Source organism: Nylanderia fulva, unplaced genomic scaffold (assembly GCF_048542155.1).
Source record: "Nylanderia fulva isolate GAGA-0341 unplaced genomic scaffold, ASM4854215v1 Scaffold40, whole genome shotgun sequence".
Taxonomy (NCBI): Eukaryota; Metazoa; Arthropoda; class Insecta; order Hymenoptera; family Formicidae; genus Nylanderia; species Nylanderia fulva.
The window spans coordinates 758689-784351 of record NW_028190477.1 but is presented as its reverse complement, the minus strand read 5'-3'; the positions used below and the strand labels follow the sequence as shown (position 1 = coordinate 784351).

General features: G+C 39.3%; 2 protein-coding genes across 6 annotated transcripts in view; one reads left to right on the top strand and one right to left on the bottom strand.

The window, feature by feature from the left end:
- Nucleotides 1-25663, bottom strand: part of LOC114936424 (Mediator complex subunit 20) — an 87546-nt gene that overhangs the window by 34571 nt on the left and 27312 nt on the right. The window lies entirely within an intron of this gene.
- LOC114936417 (facilitated trehalose transporter Tret1-2 homolog) overlaps nt 1-25663 on the top strand; it is a 59094-nt gene that overhangs the window by 21304 nt on the left and 12127 nt on the right. The window contains exon 1 of one of the 3 annotated variants that reach the window (XM_029309589.2): nt 16341-16485. The exons of the other annotated variants lie outside the window; for them this stretch is intronic. The gene's annotated coding sequence lies outside the window, so the exon portion shown is untranslated. Of the gene's footprint in view, nt 1-16340; nt 16486-25663 lie in introns of those variants that run through there. 3 annotated transcript variants of the gene reach the window in all.

Sequence of the window (25663 nt, the reverse complement as noted above, 5' to 3'; positions counted from 1 at the left end):
TAAACGAGCAGCGTATCGACATTCTGATGAACGGCGATGTTTCTTCGCACGGCGAGTTCACTACTTTAATTTACTCGTCATTTTATTTAAGATTAATTATTGCGTACGTGGCGAAGTATTTCTCTCCGAGGAAAAATAATATATACAGGAAAAAAACAAACACGATTATTATATTAAACGCGCGCGCGTTTCGATTTATTTTCCACCGGCAGAGTCCGAATCAATATCGTTGAATATAGAATTATTAGATTTATTTCAAACGCAATGATGCGATTTATTCGCTCGCTGATTGGCTTTACCGTCGTGTAACGAGATTATTTTCGACAAAGTCTTCTCTCTCGTAATGGCTCTGATATTTTGCAGAGAGAGAGAGAGAGAGAGAGGGATGGAATATTTCCACTCGAAAAGGGGCGCGCGCTGGAGGGTTGTTCCAAAGCGAAATCAGGACGATCGGAATGGAGTCATCGGCGAAGGGTGGCCGGGAAGGCGAAGGGTACTTTATCACATGCCGAACAAGCCGCGGCGATCAATTTGATTTTTAATTTAATCTCAGCAGCGCGCACAAAACGCGCCTCTCTACCCAGATAAATACGTAACATTTCATCTTTTGCCGCACCCAACTAAATATATCGTCCCTCGACTTATGAAAATATAACGTAGCTATATGTGTACACCCTGTATATTTTGCAAGAATCAGATATATTTCCTTTTTCACGAGCCATGAATTCAGCGTAATATGAAATAACAGTATTAACTGAAATTTCTATGAGAATAAAAGAGAACGAAATTAAAATACGAGATATATTCCCCATCACACAGATTTTATTTTTCTTTTCTTCATCATAAATCCCAATATCCCGTCCGCTGTTCGCATTTGTTTTCCTAAAACTATTATATTTATTTATTAAGTGCGGTCTCGAATAATTAAAAAAAAAAGAAGAAGAAAGAAAACCAATTCTCCCTCTTTTTTATTTCGATGCAAAGCAAATATCTTTTACGGGAAAAAAACTCGGAGCGATTGAAGCGGTTGCAAAAGAGAGATTGCCGAGAGAGTGAAGATGAAAGAACGCGAATGAGAAAAAGAGAGAGAGAGAGGAGGTGAGACAACATCGAGAGAGGAAGTAGATAAAGAGAAAGAGGGAGCGTGAAAAGAAGAAGCTGTCGAGTAGACCATCGCGATGTGACCGAATTAATTATCGGTTTTTGCCGCGACCTCGCCCAATCCGCATTTTTTTGCTGGCACGCGCATTTGTATCCTCTCCTTCCCGACTCTTCCGTCTTTTGCGGCGAATGTACCCAGTTCGCGTTTAACCCAGAAAGGCTACAAACGAAGTGCCCGCAACTTCTCTTCCCTCATTGTGCATCTATTCTATTCTGCTCTTTCTCTCTCGCGATTTTTTCTATTCTCATCGGAAAGTAAACCTATCTTGTTTTTTTTTTTTTATATATACGCGCATTTAAACATTGCTCTGTCCCGTCAGAGAGCTTCGTTAATTAATTTCTTCCTGACAATATCATATTTTGCATACGTTTTTAAGAATACGAGCATTTATCAAACGGCAAAGGAAAATAAGAATAATATTTCAACGTTCGGTACGAGAAATAATACCTGTGAGATATAATTCAAGGCTATTTCAGAGACAGCAATGAATTTGCTGAAAATAATGAAGCAATTATGGATTATTAATAAGTCACTCGTCACCGTGAGCGCCGACCGACCGATGTTGGAAGATATCAAAATGTTTTTCTTTTTACAAGCTTTTGTATACGGGAGGACCTCGCCGCTCGCTTATTCGCCGATAAATGCGAACGCGATCGATCATTACACGCCTCTGAATTCGCCCGCGGCGTTAATTCATTTCAGCCGTGGTTCTCGATTTTCCATCTTCGAAAAATGCGTGCCGATAAACCGACCGCGCATACACTCGCTCGATTTATTTTCGCCGAGGATAACAATATTTTTAAGCCGCAGAAGGTGCTATTCCCTTTGACAACTAAATTAAAATACGCGTACCTTTTCGAGGCCACAATCATCCGCGATCATCGACCTTTGAATTTCGACAAGTTATTCAGAGTGCAGATACACAGAGAGAATTTGCTCTCAGAATTTACCCTGAAAATCATGGTAATAACTAATATTTACCACAATCAGAGAAATGCTTCCAATATCCATATTGTCCCACAATGATTTTCAGGGTAAATTCTAAGAGAAAATTCTCTCCCCGCGTAGATATATAAATATCTTTCGAAATTCTTGAGACTGTATGAGACTCCTGCAAAGAATGTAAAATTTCCTTGTAAACGACGTTTCAATTATTTCTAATTTAATCATGTGGACAGGAATCTATTAATTCATGTAAAAATCTATCGGAAAATATGTTACATGAAATTCATAATCTTCGCGTTTTATCCTGAAACTGCGGGATTTACAACCTTGAAGTTTTCGCGCGAGAAATAGCGCGATAGACATCGAAAACATTAGAAATCGTAAATCATTCGCGAAAACGGGCGGCTCATTAATAAAAGACCTTTACCTTTGGGGTGAGGAAGTGGCGTCCGCTACTGTGGTGGAAGCTCGAAACTGGCAAGGTACCAAGTCACGAACAATACTGCCAGAAATTCCGACACGTTCTCTATTCGAGCTAATCGAAGAGGGCTCTCTCTCTCTCTCTCTCAGCCTGTCTGCCTTGTCTGAAAAATGTCGCGATCCCCGTCGAAACGCATCGCCTGTCGCCCGAATCCGGACACGAGATCGCGATTAAAGCCGGCGAATGATAACAAAGACTCGTGACTTCGGAAAAGATTCAACGCCCGGATAACAATGGAGGAATTATATTCGATGTCGAAAAGGAAACGTTTACGCTCGGACAATATGCGACAAAGTTGCTCCCTACGTGCGGCCTTCTTTTAAACTTATAACGTGTCCATTCGAGAATCGAATGGATATTCGGATGTACATGGATTTTCAAGGCGAAAAAATCACAACCTCGCGTGACGTCACAATTGAAACGCGAAATAATTAGCGACGCGATATTGTCCATTCGAAAGATCAAAGTCCACTCGCTTCCTTTCATGTGCCTACGTGGCTATCAATTTGCGGCTATAATTGCGCTACATACATATATATGCATGCATATATATGTATATTATCTGTTCGTAATAACGGATTGCAAGCTAGACCGAGAGCTTTGTGGCAAATAGGAAACAGGCCACGCCGCTGAATATTCTCCTCTCGTCCTCGATGTATATATTAATTCCTTCTCATATAATTTCGACAACTCCGAAGAGAAACGCTTGGGATTTAGCGAGATTTGAAGCCACCAAGTCTTACATAGAATTTAGGCAAAAAAATAGCAGCGAATATTTAAAAATAAATATTAAAATAACCCGTTCCGTTATATATAATTTTATTCTCTCTCTCTCTGTTTAAATGATTTCTATGTGATTTGACGAAACAATATTATTGTATTTGCACTAACATCGCGAGAACTTGATTACTCCTTTGTCGTGGCTTCCATAAGAGCGACGCTGACGCGCTTAAGTGCATTTCTGTTAAATGCGACGACAATCCCCCGAGCTCGGCGAACCGATCCTTGCCGAGGGTGTGATTGCATCAGGGCGAACATTGGTGGAGCGGCTTTAGTTTCCGCTCAATGCGAACGTCGAAATTCAGTCGATCGCTCTCTGCAACCAGCAGAATGTTTTAAGGGATTTCTCCCGTACTATTTACCGTCAAGTTATATACTCCACTACCGACTCTACGAGAGAGGTGTGGAAACGTAACGCGCGAGATCAGTCTCGGTTACACTCTAAGCTGTTTGCATCCGCTTGATTGGATCCACGTCTGCATCCACGCGCACATATACATAGATGCACTCGGGTTAATTACCTAACGTTACACGTCAGTCGAGAATTTGAGCGTTGCATGCATGAGAGAGAAGGAGGAGAGACCTGGAACTTCTAGACTAACTTATTTTCGAATAAGTTTTGTAGGTAAAAAAAAAAAGAATCTCTCGAGATGCATTGGCTATACGAGAAGAATAACCGAGTACGTTTATAATTTCCGGGCATTAGACGCCCGATCATAAATATTGAGCTAATGCGATAATTATGGCGCACAGGTAGACAAAAGGGGCTGCCTAAGCTCCGACCCTGATTGGTCAATTTGTCCAAATAGATGCTCGCCGTCGGACGTGAGCTTCTTATTTTCACACGAAACCGCCCCGAAGCGGAGGAGTAAGCCTCGGAATAGCGGCAATTAGAATTGTCGGACCTTTTTCGGAGAAGTCCGATCCTTCGCTGTCTCTATCTTTCTCGCTTTCTCTCTTTCTTTCTTTGTGCATCCCACCGCCCACGGCGCGGTATGATTGAACACCGGTTCATTTAGGGGATTTAGGAATCAGACGGATCAAGAAAGGGAAGAACCTGTTCCGTGATGTTTTATTGAACTCGATATAGAGCCGCGCGTATCGTATCCGAGATTAGGCGAGATTATGTAAAACGACACGAAGGATTAGATCTCTATATATATATATATGTACCTCTCTATGTGAGATTTCTATTAATATTTTATACCGAGATTACTTGGCGGAAATATTGTTGTTATAATATGTATCGCTTGATATAATTAAATTTGATTTGTGATACCCGAAGTAATTGTATGTTTTACATATTTTGATGAATATTATATAAAATGGTATAGAATATTTATCATACATAAATATAAGAATTATATAATATATACATAAATCATAATATAATATATAATATTATTATATAATATTAATTTGTCTTAAAATTAATATTATAAAAATTTTATATCATAGTTATATATATATAATATCTATCACATTAAATTAAATAATTTTTGCATGTGAATTCAAGTAAGAAATCGCTTTTTATATAAGTTGCAGTACAGAAATGTGGAAGTCGGTCGAATCGATGGCAGTCGTCTCGTTTATTTCGATGACGAAGCGTCAGCTGCACTTAACCTAATGAAAAATGTTGCAGCGCAAATTTCTCTAGTAGATATCGCATGCGATCGCTAGAGACACACATTGGAGATTCAATCCGGGGGGACGTATTTTTTTTTTAACAAAATATCAAGAGACGCATTTTTCTACCCAATGTTTATCTAAACTCCTTCGAAGAGTCACTGAAATGACAGCTTTAGCGTTGTACGCTCCAAGATGTCTGATATTTATTTAGCTGCGGGAGCCTAAGAGCTAATAAATTCAATGGAAAACTGGCGCGAGCTTATTCCGACCCTTCAGATAAGGGCGCATAATTTAAGAAAGAAATATATACGTGAGCGAGAAAAAGAGAGGGAGAGAGAGGAACGGAAAGCATATTTTCAGTTGAGATATGCGTACCACTCTGATACGCGAAGCCAAAGGTCTTGAAGGTGAGATTTCTCGGATTTCCTTTTAAGCGCCTTATATCTTCGTCCATTTTTTATCTAAGGTGCGTTTCTCGGTGCCGATTATCGTTTGATATATTCGAGGAGTTCGGAGAAAAATCGGCCAAACTGGAAAATATTTCCTCATAGATCTTTCGCAGAGTTCGTTGCAGATCGGAGCCGCAAAACACGCAAGAATAAATAAAATATTGCGAATGTTAAATGCGCGCATACACTTAAAATACGCGATTGAAAATTATATGTATCACGATATCTACTCATTGTAAAATAGCTATTCATATGAGAATCTTCTCTTAGAATTTATCCTGAAATTGCATGGTAATCATAGGATAATATGATGTTGAAAGAATTTTTATGAGTTTCTCTGATTAATATTTACTACAGTAAAAAATATTAATAATGTACATAGCAAATTTTACATTAGTAAAATTAATCGAATATATTTTATATCTTATATTATGGTATAGATATTAATATTTTTTATTGTGGTAAATATTTTTTTTAATCGGAGAAACTTATAAAATTTTTATAAAATTATCATGATTCTCAGGGTATATTTTAAGACAAAATTCTGTGTAGTCACATTTTTGTAATTAATTTATATTATAATTACAAGCTAATTAAAAATTTGCTAAAATAAAATTAAATCAGGAGAGATGTTTCTGGTTGTATCGGCCCGCTGAGAATTTATGATTCGACCAAATAATCTCGCAACTCCCTCGTGCGCGGTGTGCGGTTTCTGTCAACGCGAGCGGATAATTTTCTTGTTTCGGAACGGAGGGAGGCAGGAAATCGGCGAAAGGAGAACGCGCGAGCGAGCAGACAGGGTGGTCCAGAGGCTCTGGATTATTGCGGACGCTGCGGCGCGAGCGCGTCTGGAGAGCGAAGACAAAGCGCGAAGCCCTTTTTTTTCAGCGAGATATGACCTTCGCGCACTCGGATTACGATCGTAGAATACGCGGTTACACGACCGGGCTGGTCTATCCCTTCTTGTTTTACGTGTGGCAAATGTTTGCGACTCCCACGTAATCGACACTTTTATTTCGTATTTGATGTTGAGCAGACGTGCCCTTATCGTGTTCACAAGAATCCCCTTTTTTTCACATTTACAGCTTCGTCCGGATCCTTTTGCGCCTTTTTTATACGAATAACTCAGGTACGAGTTTGATAAATTGATAGTTAAATAATAAATAGTTGATAAATAAACATCTCGCGTCCCCTTTTTTCCTCTCTCTCAAATATCAAATTACTCGGAAACGGTTCTCATTGTGATGAAAAAATGTACAGTCGTTAAAAATCAAGTATTTCAGGATCAACGCAATAAAGTTTAAAAAAATTCTTATATGTATAATAATAACATTATCCCATTATTTTATTGACAGATCCCGTTGCTCAATTATGCGCTTATATTATTTTCAAAATATTTTTAAATATACATATATATAATCAGAAATTCATAGACACATGGTCGTTTGAATAAATGAGGAAGATTGCACGGGAACACAATTATCGGCGTTTATGTTCGATCCATCTCAGTTTGTGTGTCGGCGAGTTAAAATGCGTCGCGTAAAATATGCATTCGCGATTTGATGTAACCGCATAAGAATCATTCGGGATGCAGCTCTTTGGACCTTGACGGTCATCAAAAGTAAGCGCGCGAGTACTTTGCGCTCGCTGAATATTTATCAGGCGCCTCTAATAAACCTTACGTAAGCGCGACGTCGTCGGTCGCCGCGTTTAGAAATCATCGAGGGGGAAAAAGTGACGGAACAAAAGCAGCTTCAAGGAGAATCGTTGACTTAATTGGCGCCATTTAGCATAATAGCTAACGGCGGATCGGATAGTTTGAACGAGCCTTCTTTCTCGCATTGCTGTTCTCACAACCAATTATTGTACGTACAATGGGTTAGGTACTACAATATTCGCGGCCGGACATGGGCGATAGGCCATGAAATATCGTGTAAAAGTTTCAATGTGCGTCCTCTCTTTGTCTCCCTTTCTCTCGCCTTCTATGTTTTGCGACCCAACCCTACACTTTACGTTCTCGCTCGCTCGGAAACATGCACAGCCGTTCATCCGTTGCATTATTTTTGGAACCACGGAGCATTCCTTTCTCATATACGATGCAGAGCGATATCGTATATTCTAAAAAAAATTTACGGTACGATACAAAAATTTATAACTATATTTAAGTCGAGTAAAAGAAATGTGGTTTTCAATAAATTTTTTGTCGCGAGAAACTGAAACAAAGAGACGCGGAAAGAAAGACAAATGATTACGAAGCGCGATAATATATAGCACGAGGAGAGAAACGTGCCGCGAGATTATGATCGACCTCCCAAGTGTTTCCGAATAATGTGGCAGAAAAAATGGACAAGACGAGAGGCCCGATGATCCTCGTCAAAGTCACGCACGCACCTAAAGCGAGAGTTAATGGAAACGTTAACGTCGACACGAAACGCTGTCTTCTTCCGAAAAGAGTCCCGGGCGTAATAATTTTTTTGTATGTACAAATTACACGGATGCTGCTCTCCGGAGGAAGCGAGAACGCGATGTATCTCGCAGTCAAAAACGTGTATAGAAGGAGAGATTCTTCGATAATTGCCACGTCGGGCGTAAAATTTCGTATTCGATTTATTTAAATCTCCCTTTCATATACTCTATCAAATATCTATCGTGCAATGAGATTCGAGGCCACCAAGGTTTCGATTCAACGATATTATACATTTTCCCGGGATATATATTCGGATCGCCGCGCCGGATCTCATCAAAACTGTGACACCATTCTCTCTCTTTCTGTATTCATGAGATTTTGTCGCAATAACTCGCGCGCGATAGAGTTTATTGACCTATCCCGAATCGAGCTCTCTTTCTCTCTCTCTCTCTCGGCAAAACAATTCTATACTTCAATATCATCGATGAAAATTCGCGCGGCAAGCTCATCAGTTTCACGTGTACACTTTTGCACAAATACGTGCCGGATGATCGTCGCGGGGACACGCAGCGTATGCACTTCTCGCACGATTCGCATAGACGATTCATTGTTCTCGTTTAATTGGTTTTTCCCTCCTGCAGACCCTACAAAAATTGCCGCGCGAGCGCGTGTCAGTCTCACGATTGATCCGGATCCGAAAAAAAAAAAAAAGATTTCGCTCATACTCTCTCTCAGCGACGAACTCTATCTTGTCGATGCATCCATTTGCGCGAGATTGCATTTCCGCGCATCGCGACGACAGTATGCACGTGGCAGGAGGGTAAAGATGTCACATATAGGCGTCACACCGTCGCGTCTCTATAGATCAGTCTACACGCTCGAGAGAGATTATATGTACGTATGTATGTATATGTAAGCATCGATACAAAAAAAAGGGCACGAGACGAGATCTCGCGACGCCTGGATATTCTCAACATTCCGATAGGCGACAGTGTAACAGGACTTTGCAGATATAATTCATCTGTCGCGACACAGACGCGATATAAAAACGAATTGTTGATTAAATTGCAGTTTTGCATATATGGTACACACACAGAGAGAGAATTTTCTCTTAGAATTTGCTCTGGAAATCGGAAGAATTTTATAAGAAATTATCTGATTAATATTTACCACAATAAAAAATATTAATATGTACATAGTCAAATTAATCAAACATATTTTATATTTTATTGTGTAGATATTAATATTGTTTATTGATGGTTTTACCATAATTTTCAGAGTAAATTCTAAGAAAAAATTCTCTCTCTGTGTATATAGTCACATTTTTTAAAATTAATTTATATTATAATATTATAAACTAATTAAAAATTTGATAGAATAAAAAAAATTAGAAGGGATGTTTCCAGTTCCTTCCAAAATTCTCCCAACACCATATTGCACCACGATTACCATGAGATTTTCAGGATAAATTCTACGAAAAAATTCTCTCAGTGCACATACATTTCTCAATAAAAAGAGAAATACAGATATTAATAAATAATAAATAAATATATATATTCGCAAGGAGTTTTTATTCTGCTGAAAAGTTCTTAATTTCTATGCAACGTTCAATAACGCGCAGCGGTGTTCATTTTAATAATACCGTAAGGCAAATTCAATATTAACTATCCCGTAACTGAGCCAAACTTCCAAGGCGCTCCCTCTCCCTTTCTCGAAATAGGCGCCTTTCATTAAGGACGAGTTATTCTGTAGCTTTGTTTCGCCGTCGACGAATTCGCGAATTCCAAGTACTCTCGAAACGGGTGTCATTTGCCCTGGCGCGCCTTTCGAGAGGAAAGTTTATTTTCGATCGTCGTGTCGCGCGGGACAATCGCCGCGGATATGCCTTCGGTAGCCGGATTTAATTAAAACTTTTGACGAGACAATAGAGACGACGGAAGAGGAGAGTAGAAACGGAGCATGAAAGAGAGCAAGACTTTATCCCCGACTAATCAATCGACATCGCGGTAATCAGGAGAGGAAAAAAACGGGTGTGTCGATTCTACAGTCTCTATAACGAGTTAGCCGGAAAACTAGGAGACGGGAAGAGACGAAGGGAGAAGAGATAACGACGAAAGATATCGAACCGCTCTTCCGGTTCCACGTTCGAGACGAGCCGGGAAAGTTTGCCTTTGCGCTGCCAAACTACGACCGAGTAGTGCAACGCGAGCGCATCCGCGTGTGCACGTGTGCGTTGCTCCGTGCAAGACGAGTTGGCTCTGGTTAACGAGCATAAAATTGGTCGCGGATCGATCGCGAAAAAAAGATCTCTTCCCCGCGATTTTTTTTTTTTCATCCGGAGCCCCCGGGTCGACGAACCAACCGACGTCTCCGTCTTCGCATCGCGAAATTGTTCGCGCTGTCGAGGGGGTCAAGGGCTTGCATGTTTAACTGCGTGCGCTCTTAAACGGGCAGTAAAGTAGCGTAATGCGCGTCTGTCGGCCAGGAGTTGATCGATGATTCCTTGGGACAAAGGGCCATATCGATTTTATTGCCTAGAATATATCAACAGCTCATGCCTGGGGAGAGTTGCCGCGAGAGCACTGACAATCTTACATATTCTTTGCACCAACTGGAAACGTCTGGCGCGGTCGGTTCTAAATGAGGCTCTTTCTAGAGGAGAGAAAGTGAGAGAGAGAGAGAGAGAGAGAGACGATGAGGAATAGTGTAAAATAAAATGACATCGGTGAGACACCAGACGCGGAATAGCCGTGGCCAGTCTCGTGCTCACCGGGATATTTCTTCGACGATTTCATGTTATTAAATCATTTCAACAGCGCATTCTATACCTTTAACTGCTTCAGTATAGCACAATAAATCGATTGAGGACAGATAGTCTCAGAACGCAAAAATAAAAAAATATGTTAATGCGATTCTAATTTTCTATCTAAAAAAAATGGGAAAAGAAAGAAAATTTATGTATTGAAGTTATATATTTTTTTCTTTTTTTTTTGTAGTATAGCGATGTTAAAAGTAATAAGAATGCACGAGAGTGTTAGCTCGCAATACAAAATAATATATTACACGTTACAGAAGGAGATTTATTATTGCGATATCGTTTTATGTCGACGTTTATTTCCTCGACTCGCAAGATGATGTTCGGGATACGCAGATGTAAGATTATCGGGACGATGTATCAAAGCAAGTCTCTAGCAAACGTCTCTATTAAAGCAAATCTCCGTAACAAATAATACAAATAATACAATACTTTGTCACGTCTCTAATAAACGTCTGTAACTGCTACTAGTGATTACACGTCCTTTGACGCGAGTAGCTTTCAAGAATTTTTCAAAATGTCCAATTATTCGTTAACTATTTAGCTTCCTGATCCCTCCCAGAGAGTCAGAGACAGTTCGTCCTGATTGAAAACGTGCACGTATCGGGACGTGAGGTTGCAAATAGATTCTCGAGCAAAAAAAAAAATGGTGCCGCGTCTTTTCAAATAGAATTCGGTTCAATATAATCTCATCTTTAACTTTTTCCCTCATTTATTTGGCTCTTTTTTGCAAGAATTCTCTCTTATAATTCCAAGTTATGGAACGACGGATGGGATATCTGTTGGCCGGACGTAATTTTGGGTGGAGTTACGAAGTGCAAGTTTGAGCTTTCCAAGCGGGATGCGCGCTCAGTAATTAATATTCACCAGGCACGCGTTGCATAGTCACACTTTATAAACGTCACGTACATAGAAAACGTCTACACGCGGAAGGTATACTAAAACGACGAGAGGGAGAGAGGCCTTTCACCCCTGTCCTTTTTCGACTGCCGCACAATTTCAAACGAGGCTCTCGTGTAACTCTCGGGCGCCCCTTTATTGCGTTTCATTCAATCATCGCGGAAGCGGCAAGAGTTTTCGACCTCGTTAAAATTTTATTGGATGCATAAACGATTTCGCGTACGACGCCTTCTAATCTTATCGTTCCCGAATTATTTCTATAAAAAAAAAATTGCGAGCTGAGTTTGATAATTTTATTTCTTTTCATTTCTAAATTACCTCGAAATCGCGTTCACAAATTTCTTCCCAACTCCTATATAAGAGAGCGTAATAAATCACGAGCACCGTAGTTTACGATGCATTGAGGCGGATATAACGCTATCCACTTAGGCTAAAAGTTGTCCCGCAGGCCCGGAACAAGTTTAAGCGAGAACGATTTTGAAATCACGAACCTCTAGAGTCCTCCCTCTCCTTTCTCTCTCGTTTCGACGTGGAGAAAAAAAAGGATTACAAATCCGTGAATGTAAGTATATATACATACAAATGTAAGTCAGCTGCGCGCCAGTCGTGATAAGACCCCTGTCATGCTTCTTCCGAGTCACAAAATCAAATCAAACATCGCGAGTCGCGCGTTTAAGGGCGCTGAAAGCGCTCCGGGAAGGGCCACCGCCGTCGATGGGATCCTCGAGAGTTTAGTTCTTTAAACGGGATATAAGGAGCCCGTCGAGATGTTATTACGACAAATATTATCTTTCGGGACGTCCCTATTCTCGGTTACGCTCGCGTGGAAACGCGGTTTCCAAATATACTCCTCTGGGTTCATAAGGACTTTCTTCCGCGGATGAAGCTTTTACTTTTATCGGCCTTTCACTCCTTCGAAGGAAATCATCCCTGGGCGACAACGTCATCCTTGACCAATTAAATTAAAATCCTTCTCCGGGAAACAGAATTAAATCTGCAATTCTAAAAATTTACGCGGACGAAAAACTCTTGGGATTATTTCTCGCGATATGGATTTAAATCACATAAACAGAATCCATGACGAATATATGTATCAATACAGAGACAGTCTACTTTCAACGTTTCGAACCGGTATTATATACCTACGCCTTTCAGCTGGTTATCGATCGAATTGATTTATCACCCATAATCTGTATCCATCTGAAATGCTTCTAATTCCCGTTTACAAATATAAGCTGTATACATCTGTGAATATCGGGATTTTATGGATTCGCATTTTTATTACGATGTGCAAGATGCACCTTACGACTAATAATAAATCACGAACGCAATTCACGGAGTAAGACGGATTAAGAAGGCTTATATTTTTACAGTTATTACGCGCGAATCATTTTGCGGGAATTATTTTTTCCTCCCGACCTACTTTATTTGTACAAAATATACATTTCCATTATATGAAGAGATCGTTTTATCGAAATGCGAAGCTTTTACTGATTAATCGTATAAATCCGAAATTAATTTGAATATGTTACAAATACAAAATACGTCGACGATATGCACGAAAATACTGGCCAGATATATATATATATATATATATATATATATATAGATATATGATATATGTATGTATAATTTAAAATTTCACATATCTACAATAATACACATTAATGTATCTGCAAAAATATATTTATATATTTCTTCATATACATATCTTTTCATATATCTTCAAATTTTTTCTCTGCAATTATATGACATTAAAAAAAACATACCAAAGTGTCGAAAGAAGTTGTTTCGTTTTTCTGAAAGGACGGCTCAATAGACACCAAATATGTTTTCTTTTCGGACATTCGCAAAAGGCACAAAGGAAGCGACATTATCTTGTATGAACAGTTGTAAAATCCTATACAAATAAACATTTTTTCATATCTTCAATGCGCAAGATGTGATAAAAATAGAAACGCAATTTAAGACGAGGAATTAAATAATAAATTTTCTCAGCAATAATATTTTCGCACTTTACTTATAAAAAAAACTTTTACTTATAAAAAAAAAACAAACTGTCATTTCCTCTGATTTTTTCCAAAATAGCCTAAGAATATTTGTAGATGGTTACGATTTATTATGCACAATTCGTGTTCTCGAATCAATCATGTTTCATCGAAATTTTCAGAGTAAATTCTAAGAGAAAATTCTCTCTGTGTACAGAATAAAATAAGATATAATAGAAATTATGGAGCAGTAGGAATTGATTGATCGCATGAAGTGGCTGATAAAAAAAATGTAGAGAACCCTTCATTATTGCGAGGATGAAGGTATTTAATTACGTAATTGTTGAAGTGAGCAATATATTTAAATGGCTAAAAATAGACGCGGCGTCTATTTTTGAAATTTTATCGCGAAGGAACGCAAGAGTCGGAGGAGCCCTTCTTGCATCTATAACGGCACGCTGCCAGGCGCTTAATGCGTATGCGAGTACTTGTCGATTTGCATTTATATTTGACCGACGGCGACGTGGACGCTGTGCCGTACAGCGCCGTACAAATGACCGAGCGTGTTTTTCCGATAATCGCAACGAACGGCCTTAATATATATCGGCCAGACCAGGAGTTTTACAGACGGCTGGAAGTCCGCCGAAAATAAAATCAAACCGACGACGAGAAGCCGGCGAGATCAAAGTTCGCCTGAAAAATCTCAAGCGCCGAGACGAATCGCAGTGGAAATTATTCGCTCGCGAGTAGTAATTTCCCTCTCCCTTCCTTCGTCTGCAATTATATAGATTCGCATCTCCTGACAATTTGTAAAACAATATTTATTCGTGTAAATTAATCATAAAATTTTATTGTTAAGCTTCATGTAAGATTAATTTTCTTTTATTTCGCCGGATAAATATGAAAATAATTTACGATTTTTATTCGAAAAAGAAGTTTGTCAAATGAGGCTTAAATATTGTTTGAAAAACATTTTCTTTTTAAGAGAAAAGGTTTTTTTTTTCCTTTTACTTTCTGTCCATATATCCGTTCTCAACTTAATTCCGGCATTGGGTAGCGCCAACATACATACGTGTATTTTCCCGCGTGATTCACTGCGGAGGCAGTCGCGTCCATAAATCGTCGCGTATATTTCTGGTATGACTTTTTAATCGAACCAAGTAATAATCAGTCGATTTATATTCCGGTGCGTTTCGCGTCGCGCCCGCGACGAACGCTTTGCGAATAAAGGAATCGAGGCGTGACTTTGTAATTGGAACATTGGCGTGTGGATTGTGCGTGATGTAAACAACGCGTGTATTCAATTCGATAATACACAATTGAACAGGTTATCGCACAGAGTTGACTGCTTTTAACGCGATGCGAATCGAGTCGATGGGCGTCGAAAATGATATAAAGCTCTGTCGTTTGTACAAATTATTATCTTCCCTCGTTGAAGCACAGATTTATTTCTATCGCGATCTAAATATACTTTTTTTTTCGGCGTCTACAACGCGGGAAAATCACAAATGTGAATCACGCGGATTCCGCGTTCATTGAACGCATCGCTGCATTCCGTTTCGAACGAGACGACTTCGAGATTCAACATCGAGCAATTTTTCATGAAAATTTCCGAGCGCATAAAAGTGTTTTGATTTCGAGAGAATATTAAGGAATTCAATTTATCTCATCTTCAAATGAAATAAAGTACTTCTACCCACGATACTTTTTCATCTCTTTACCGCGCAAGATATGATTCTGAAATCTGACAGAGGAAGAAACTTTTTTATTCGACGTATAAAAAGTCTGATTTTATGCTCGCCAGCCCATTCGCGCACTCGCTTTCCGATCTTTGAGAGTCTAAAGCGCCCGAAGCGAGATACGTTTCTCGTCCTGAAAAAGAATATCCTCGCAAATTGTCGGCGAAAAAGCGCGAAATAAATTCTGCCGAAAGCCGGCTAATTGCGTGCCGCGCTGTCATCTTTTTCTTTCTTTTTTTCAGTCTTTTTTCGCCGCGCGAAGAAGACGCGTATATACGCCACGTGCGTACACACGTGGACATTCACGGGGCTAGTCGCGAATGCAACCCCCTCTTTGAGGGAAAAAAAAAAAAAAAGAAAAAGAAATTCGGGGAACGCACGAGGGAGAAGAGTTGCGAGGGAGAGTGCGCGCGGGAGTCAGAGAGACCGAGACAGGTTCGATGAAGAGAGAGCGAGATAGAAAAAGAGAGAGAGCGCGTGCCGCTCCAAAGCCCTATACTCGTCGGTCGAAAGAGAGCTCGGTGCTCAGTGCTACGATGGTCACCAAGCGGACAGGTCGCAGCCTCTCTCGTTCGTAGACCCACCGAGTGTATTATACGTCTCGCTTAATCGCATCTAATTAAGACGAGTCTACTCGGGCTAGCTTTCGCGAGTGCACTGTCATTGACCGTCTGCTCGTGATAAATCATCTGAGATTTTCTCTTTCTCTCATTTCTAACGGAGAGAGAATGCCGGGTAATTGTGTCACGGTTGATGTACGAATTTATTCTCGTTCGTGGTAGACTCGTCGTCGTCGTCGTCGTAGTTCGTCGACGGAATCATCGCTTCGTCACTCGTCTATTCATCTCGAGGTAATACGATTATCGGGGCTGTTCGGAGAACGTGATATAGAAGCTGGGCTTTATCGAGACGACCTTACACGAGTGACATGAAATCGTAGGGCCGATAATACGCGCGCGGTGATATAAAAGCGCATGCGGATGCGAACAAATATCAGAAGACGGAAGAGATCGATGAGCCTTAATGATCCCTCGCGCGAGACCTCGTCAATCTGTGAAGAGATCGGCAGCGATTGTGTATTGCACCTCTTGGTGGACACCGGCTACGGAAGGAAGGTTCGCACGTGCTTCAGCCTCCCACCTCTCCGTGCGAGAAGCACGTGGTAGCCGCCAGACTTCTTTCCACTCGACGTAAGATCGAAGACGTCGCGAGACATTATTATACTACTTGCGATTTTCGCGATTTTCTAATATTCGAGCATTTATTGAGGATACACACGGAGAAAATTTTCTCTTAAAATTTACCCCGAAAATCATCAATAAAAAATATTAATACATACATAGTAAAATTAATCGAACACATTTCATATAATCTTTTGTTGTGGTAGATATTAACATTTTTCATTGTACTAAATATGTATTTAATCAGAGAAATTCCTACAAAATTCTTCCAATAGTATATCGTTCCATGGTTATTATGATTTTTAAGGAAAATTCTAACAGAAAATTCTCTCTGTGCAAATACATATATGTGAAGTATAAAGTGTACTCCCATATGCCGAAAAATATTATTAAAAAAGGGCCCTTGGGCATTTGTGTTCTAAAGTTCAACAGTGTGAATGGCCTCGCCAGACTGCCTTGGTTAGCTGCTAGGTCAGCCGTGTAATTTCTGGGCCGTACGTAATTTAACGCAGTTGCACTTACGTCACGCGATTCTGCAGTTTCCGCGAATATATCCACGCACCGCGTTGTTTGTTTCTGTTTTGATTGTCCGTTCCATTAAAAGGAGACGATCGTAATCTTTTCGTTTTCCGTGTTATGAAAGCCAAAATTGGACGCCTTAAGATATACAGACAAGCAACACGACTCGTTACTTTAGATATTTCGCACAAGATAAGTGGATAACGAGTTTCGCGAAAAAATTTTTTACTTCGAATATATTCTTTCCAATATAATATATGTTCGACTCATTAAACAGCTGATGGTCACTAATCACGAGATAAGAACGTAACATAAGAATAAATTCTTTTTTTAGGTCATTGATTGCTTTACATGCTAAATTAATGCAGTGAAGCGCATCGAGAGCTCATTACAGATTAAAATTCCATTTTTTTTCAATGTCCCGTTATTCTCGCGAATCCTGTCGTATTTTTACGGATATTATTGATATCTGAAAGAGAGGGGTCATCAACCTCTCCGCCGAATCTTCCGGCCACTTGCGTCAACACTGATCGATTTCGTTCGAAGGCAGACATGCCTTTCACGATGCATACCATATTCACGTTAACCCTCTCATAGAAACTTTAAGCCTAGAGAATTTTGAGAAAATAAATTATTGCAACGCATTCGTTGCGAAAAAAATTCTGTGCGCGTTTACTCCAAAAATAACTCCAAATATACCCCTGAATAAAAATACGCGATACTATATTTTCGTTGCAAAAATATATATAGAATAGCGTCAAAATAACGTGAATAAAACGATGATTATTTTTACAAACAAAGTATTACCGCGGCTAAATTATATATTTATATAATGATATTCGACCCGACTAAAGCTCACATCCGCTTTACTCCGTTTCATCTCCGGAAGCCGCGGAGAGAATTCCCGCGGCGATGAATGTCGGCGGGGCTCGAGTCTTCTTGCTTTATCGCTGACTCGCGCATAGATCGATTCGCGATGAGAAATTATACGCGATAAGGCACGCTCCCTGTCTGTGAGAATATCGAGTGTGTGTGAGTATTCTTGACTCACGAACGGAGATGATACTCGTAGCGAGCCGAAGAGTGATGTGCGCTCGGTTATTCTAGAGGATCGTCCATCCATTTCATCGGATCGCACTCTGTCGGAAGTATCTATTGTAACGAAAGACACCTGTGTAAAGATATCTCGCATTTACAGCCCTTCTTATATCCTTCCGTTCGTATAATTCGATCCGCAATTAGATTCTCACACATCTATTAATATTTACTCGGAATATTTGGTAAGCGGTGATCTGGTTCGTGTAATAGATCCGACTATCTCGCGCTATAATTAATTGCTCGCGGCATCTGGAGTTAGAAATGTATGTTTATCGTGATATAATTTTATGACATTATCTCTATGGACGGTTTATTTATAGTTTATTATTTAATCTATCTAGTCGATCTCAAATTTTATAATCTCTCGCAGTTCAATACAATCATTTAATATATAATTCTATAATGTTAGATGTATGTAAAGAATACCGTGGAATTTATGAATGCAATATTTCTATTTTTTTATGAATTATATCGACATTTTCATAATTATATTCTTAAGTGCATAATTTCTTTGTTCGATTCTTTTTACGTGAAATGCGCGATTTTAACGAAAACATACAACGGCATTGTTGCTTAATATTCCGGAATGGGCTCCCCTGACGACTCTTTTTTTAGGTCCTAATAACGGAATGATGTTTGCAAACTGGTTGCAAAAGAATAGAACGTTGTTTAGCATAATTCCCCCCTCCTCTCTCCATGAAAAGTGGAGCACGTGCCTTCGTGCATTTTTTCGACAGTCGAACGAGACAACACAACAGAATTTTTCCATAGTCATCCGGATAGGTCAGTTATGTCATCCTTTGTCTTTTTTCTGTCGCCACCAATAATTCCTAACTGTCTGCGTGTATGACAGATATACATATGTACATAAGTAAAAGATCTCGGAAAAATTGTTATAAATATGAAAAAATAAATATATATCCTTACAATTATAAAAAATCTCAGAAATTTTTTTACTGTCAAAATTTCGTCAAAAAAATAAACGGGATGACTTGATGTGTGGACGACGCGTCAGCAATCGCGAGGAGGATTCGAGTTCCATTGTGCGAGGAGAACGCGAGGGTCGAAGAAACGCGCTTTTATTAATCGACGTGATCTTTGTCTCCGACCACCGCGAAGAGACGACAGCTGTCATCAAGGCGATCGACTAGACTGCGCGCGCGTTAGAGAGAGAAAACCTATGCGCTGCTAGAGACTATGTACGGATCGACGCGGCGCAATTTGCCAATTTTATGCACACTTCGCGAATAATGATCGAAAGTAGAACACGTGACCGCGGCGCGGCATTGTTCGCGGCGTGACAATGGAATCGGATGTTTTGTTGGGGATAATAGAGCGCGTGGCCTACACGCTAATGAAAGGGTTGCACCTTTGAATACATCGAATGCATATATATATATATGCGCGTATCTAGGGCTCAGCGGTGCTCAGATCGAGTATCCCGATACAAATCGGGGATTCCGTGTTTACAATCGATGTGTGCGTTCGACTACTTCTCTCATCGCAGTTTTTTTTATCTACGTACAGTTTTATTTATTTGTTTTTTTTTTACATATACCACACACATTTCCCGCACGATAATATCGATAAATGTTTCATGTCACGCGGAAAGTTTTAAGTTGCCTATATACTTATACGCCGCTCCTAATTTGTTTTTTTTTTATCATTATTATTTTATGAGGCACATTTGATGCATTAAAAAAATGATCTCTATTATGCATAACAGGCCCGCGCGCATGCAAAGTGTGGCGATGCATGAAGGATTATCTTTACTATGCATATAAACGTCGATTACCTCGGCGATGCACGGGATTGCACATGCAGGTCCGTGTGGTTCCTGTTTTACAACAAGAAACATTCAAGGCTATGCGCTGACTGTATACATCAAGACTAACGTAATGCATATCAATGTCGAATGAGCACCGTCGTCCTATAGGACGCGCTGCAGCGTGTCTGTTATAACACCCTCCCGAGGCCAATGTCAGAGTTCGTGTGTATGTATTTTAAAATGCTCGTATAGAACAGTAATAAGAGGGGAGCTCTCTCTTTCTCTCCTCTCTGGTGCGGTGTCCAAGTGCAAGAGTGCCACTGCACATTTGCAAGTCCCGATTGTGCCATACATGACGGCGCGAGATAGTCCCAATGTGCGTGCGCGCACAATGCCGAATAGAAGAAACCAAAAGTGTGATTACCATTGAAGAGCAAGGACTGAAAACTTCTCTTTCTCTCTATTCCTTCTCTTTATCTGTCTCTTTTCCAGCGCAACAGTTATCTCTCGCTATTACTCATTGTCGTTGCAACGTGTTGTAGGTCGAAGACGCATTCGCATTCGTATTGAAAGCGAACATTGGAGGCGAGAAGGTCTGGTTGAATCGTTCCCCTGACCGAGTTAGGTTGAAAGTGAAATCTTATCTCCGGACATTAAATATCGCGATAAAAATTGAAATTTTCATTGCTCTTCGCGCGATTATGAATATTTATGCGCGAGAAAGCTGTTCGTCTCAAAATACACATCACAAGAAAGATATATATTTTAATGAAAGTGCACGTATTATGTCTGCGTTTTGTTCATCTATCAAGACTGTTTTGTTAGCTCCCGCGTACAGACGCAGTGGCGGATAATATTTTGTGTCGCACATATTATTTATTCACATCTTCTGTCGCGTCATACTCTCCACGTTCCGCATTTAGAATATCCCGTCTACGAAACTAGTGAATGACTTCCGTCGCCGCGTAAATGTCTGCGCCATAACAGTGCATTTCACTTTATCTCCGGTTTGATGTCGGAGATGAACGTGCAAAGCGAATAACGATTTTAGCGTAATGTACAAAAAGATTGCTTCCGCTTAATTTTCAAAAACAAAATATCAATCCAAATAACAAAAGATAATAAATTCAATGCTCCCGTAATTAAAATTTTGCTCCATATTTTAATCTCTAATAATTACAATATCATTTTATGCTCTTTTATAATATCACACAAGAAAAGATTCATATAAAAATTTAGGATCAAAATTTCTCTTGTACGAAAATTACTCTTAACATTGCCGTGGATTGTAAAAGCCAATCGTGTTATAAGAAAAGGCACTGTTTGCGTATAAGATTTTCGTACTCCAATAAATTTGGCCTGAAGAAACGGCTACAAGGGGAAAGTAGTAGGTGTGACCCGCAAATATTTGCCCGACAAGGGAAAAAGAGTGAATAAATACACGGTAAATCTGATGTTCATTATTTTTTAACAGGTATATAAAAAATTAGTAAATATACGAATTATCGGTTTTTCATAAGATATGATTATGTTTGCGACATATACGATATTCATCTGTCAATATTATATTAATAAATTAATAGGACGCGAATATGGCTTATAAAACCTTTACGAAATTCTGGAAATAATAAATTGCGGGATTAAATTAATTACATGGAATTTCTCATTGCTTGTGTTCATTTATATCATTGAAACCAGTATGGATATCATACATTTACATAAATTTTATATGGCAATTTTGCAATAAATGTGTAAATTATATTATCGTTAATATTATATAATATAGTCTTTTTTATTTCTTTATTTATATAGTACACGTATAATACATTTCACAACACGGAATATTTTTTTAATATTTTATTAATTTTTGTTTATTTATGTTTATAAGTAAATTTACGTGTTTGTATCGTTATATTCGAAGACATACGAGAATATTTCTCGTACGAAATAGGCCTCGCAGCCAACATAAATAGACGTCCTCTTTTCTAGCCCGGGACTAGTTTCGAATTAACGTCACGGTACTCAAGACAGGCTTTTTGATAACTCGCGTTTCAACTCCGAGCGTTGTTTCGTATATCTATGATCAGTCAGTGCGAAGCCTAAATTTATTTTTAAACGAACCCTGCGAACCGTCACGATCAAATTAAAACCTACGGACATCATTGAAATTCCAAGTGATTCGTTTCTATTAGAGTCTGTTCTTATTTGTCATTTAATCAAAGTTTAAATCGATTAGCTTCGCTAGTTTAATTAATTTGGAGCACATCTTACGTTAATAAAAAAAAATTCGGGACGCGCCGCTTAAAATCTTTACATCACAAAGTTTTTTTCGTCCGATTAAAAAAATGTGTGAAAATTATAATTTTTGTTTGAAATACTGTATAGTATATATATATATATCTTGATATTTGTTCTCGTATAGCGAGTATTTCATTCGGTTTGAGAAGAGTTATCCGATTTCACGCGGGAACAATGTAATTGGACCCTGAACAGCTCAGAATTCTACATATCATCCGTCCGTTTGGACGTATAAAGTCACGAGACATCGGAATGGGACACCGATCTGTATAAAGAGAGACAAACAGAGAGAGAAAGAGAGAGAGAAAGAGACGAGGGGTCGACAGACCAGAAACGCCATCCCTTACACACATATATACACGGATCGTAGAGCGGTTACCGTAGAAATGCAGCGAAAGGAAGGAGACGCGTCTCTCCTCACCTTGACAGAGAAATTACATCGCGTTACATCGTATTACGTGCACGGTAAGTGATACTTCAAAGTATCGCGCCAGCAGAATGCGAAACGAGCGTAGAGGCTCGTGACATAATTGGAGTGTAAATTCTAGGAGATTTTATTGGAGCATTGTATTGGGAGAATAATTTAAATATAATTTATCGCGAGTTTTCGTGTTTCCGATATAACATAAAAAGGAGGATTCTACACAGAGAGAATTTTCTCTTAGAATTTATATTCTAAAAATCATGGTAATCGGGAAACAATATAGTATTCGAAGAATTTTATAAGTTTCTCTGATTAATATTAACCACAATAAAAATATTAATATTTCCCACAATAAGATATAAAATATGTTTAATTAATTTGACTATGTACATATTAATATTTTTTATTGTGATAAATATTAACTCTTATCAAATTCTTCCAACACAATATCGTCCCACGATTACCATGATTTTCAGGATAAATTCTAAGAGAAAATTCTCTCCGTCTAGAAACTGCGTAAAATTGCGTAGAAGGCGAATGAGGAAATGTCACGATGCAGGGTTATCGCGCCAAATCGGAACAAGGTATGGATGGAATACGGGCTGTGCATCATCCTTCGCACCGATATCCGTCCAGATACACGTCCGATTCTGTCGCGCAGCAGCGTGAAATAGCGTTCGCCCTGTTACGTCTAGCATGTATGTACCTATAAGTCTTCAAACGCGCGATTAGTTATCGGCGGTGATCACCGAGGCACGAGAGAGAAAGGGGTAAAAGAGAGAGAGAACCGGATCGAACCGGGTTTATTCATGGATCAGCACGCGCCACGTGGATAATTCCTTCTCTCTCTCTCTCTCTCTCTTTCTCTCGTGTCCACTTCTTTCTACTTTTCTCGTCGACCGCGTCTTCCACGTGCTTTCTTGCGCTGTGAAACCAGTCGCGCGAGAGCAAACCAGCATATAACAGGGTCGGGTTAAGTATTGTCGGCAAATAGCTGCTGTGAGAGTAGGAAAGGAGAATGCATCTTGAGAGACAAAGAGAGAGAAGTAGAAGGAAGGAAGATGCGCATATTAATCGAATAATTGCCGACGAGGCATCGTCGCGAGTTACAGCTATTTAGAAGCAACTGTTAAATGTAACACATCCACGGCACGTGGCATCGTGGATTTATTTTTAGTACAAGTTCCTTTCTGAGATATCTTTATAAAGGGAAACAAACAATTGCCTCTACTATTATTGAATCTGCTCAAGAAAGCTGTTAAAGAAGATTCCATGATACTCAACGCGAGAAAAAAATATATCTTTAAATAAAAAATGTATGCATAATATATAAATCTTTAATTAGCAACAGTTTCAATAAATCGTGAATTTTATCATTTTTGCAATTTAAATTCTATAATTTTCTTCCTCTTACGTAAACTCTATTACTGAGGCTATTTAAGTATTATTTGACAGTGGCATTTAAATTAGGTAAAAGGATTATTATTTTGATCGTTGCACGCATCTTGTTTTGAAGTAACGCTCGTGCTGTGTCAACCTCGACCCTTTAATGATCCTTATAACTGAATGACGAGGAGAAATAGAAGGGGGAAAGAGGGGGACTCACGTTGAAAACGAGAGAGAGCCGAGTAGAGAGTTCACCCTGTAATACTGGAGATCGTGACTTACATCGAGTTCTGGTCATTATCCGCGAAGTTCAAGCCCAAATGCATCGTGCATCCCGAGGATTACGGGGTAAATGCACCTTAAGCGTCGAATCCGCCTTCGCTTCAATTCATAATTCCATGAGAATTTATTACCGAAGCGAAGAAGACGAGTTACCCCTTCTTTCTCTACTTTCGCATCTCTCGGCATATTCTTCTCTCTCCGTTTCTCTTTCTCTCGACATTTCTCTACAAGATTCATGTTTTCGTCCGATTGTAAATACTTCAACGATTTTAATTGTCAGTGTCGGTATCGATAAATCAATGTCGATTACAATGAAAATAAGGGTTAACGATCAAGTATAGTTTATACGAGAAAGATTTTACGGCGAAACGGTTCTCCTCCGCACAGCGATTACAACCTTTGTACAAGCAAATATGTAACAGGAAATCCAAAGAATTGATTTCCGACTAACAATCAATCCTCTGTGCAAATTCGATTTCATTTAGGATCAAACGGTAGCCCGTTTAGAGAGAAAAAAAAATCAGCATAATGGAGATGTCAGCATAATAATATATAAGTAACGTGCATTTTATCGGAGTGACCGTTAAAACGCCAGCTGAGACCAAGTGTTCGCGCTCAAGTTTATCTCGTAAAAGCTAGGGGAAAAAAGCATCGAACGCGCATAAGTTACTTTAAGTAGTTCAAGTCATCTTTTCGCGCGTGCCTTTCGAGCGCGCGTTCGCGCGATAAACGGCTATTTCGGAAAAAGAGGAAGAGGCAGCGATGAAATATGATGGACAAATTGGGCCGGTTGCTCTAGACGGCCGCAGTTGGATATACGGTATTCATAGCCACTTGACCCGAATGCGCGCGAGAAGAACGGTACACGAAGTAGCCTAATAAAATGTAAAATACGGGATGTAAGTCGTATTTCACAGTCCTCCGTATCCTCTACTCGTGCAGCTCTCCTCGGGATTGCCGAATGTACATATCCGCCAGCTGTCTCTTCCTCGTATACCTGCTTCCCTGCGCGACAGGAAACGTGAATTGTCACTGCAAGAATCACACGCGAAATTGAAACGACGAGGAGCGTCGTATGTGCATAGAGTCATCGCTTTCGGCTCTACTTTTTTTTTTACTAGATCGACCGAACTGAAATAATCGCTTTCGGCTATGAAAAAAATTCTCTCTTTCATGTCGCTGCGTGATAAAGAAAATGAAAGCGAGAACACGTTAAAAAAGAATTAATAAAATGCATGCGCTTCTCTTCAGTGGTTTTAACTGTCTATGGATCAATGTGCGTCATTATTAAAATTTTTTAAAATTATACAAGCGACATCTTTAATAGAACTAGTACATTTTTATATGGATATTGAAATTTTTACAAACGATTATAAAGCATAATACATTTTAGAAAATGATTCATTTTGATA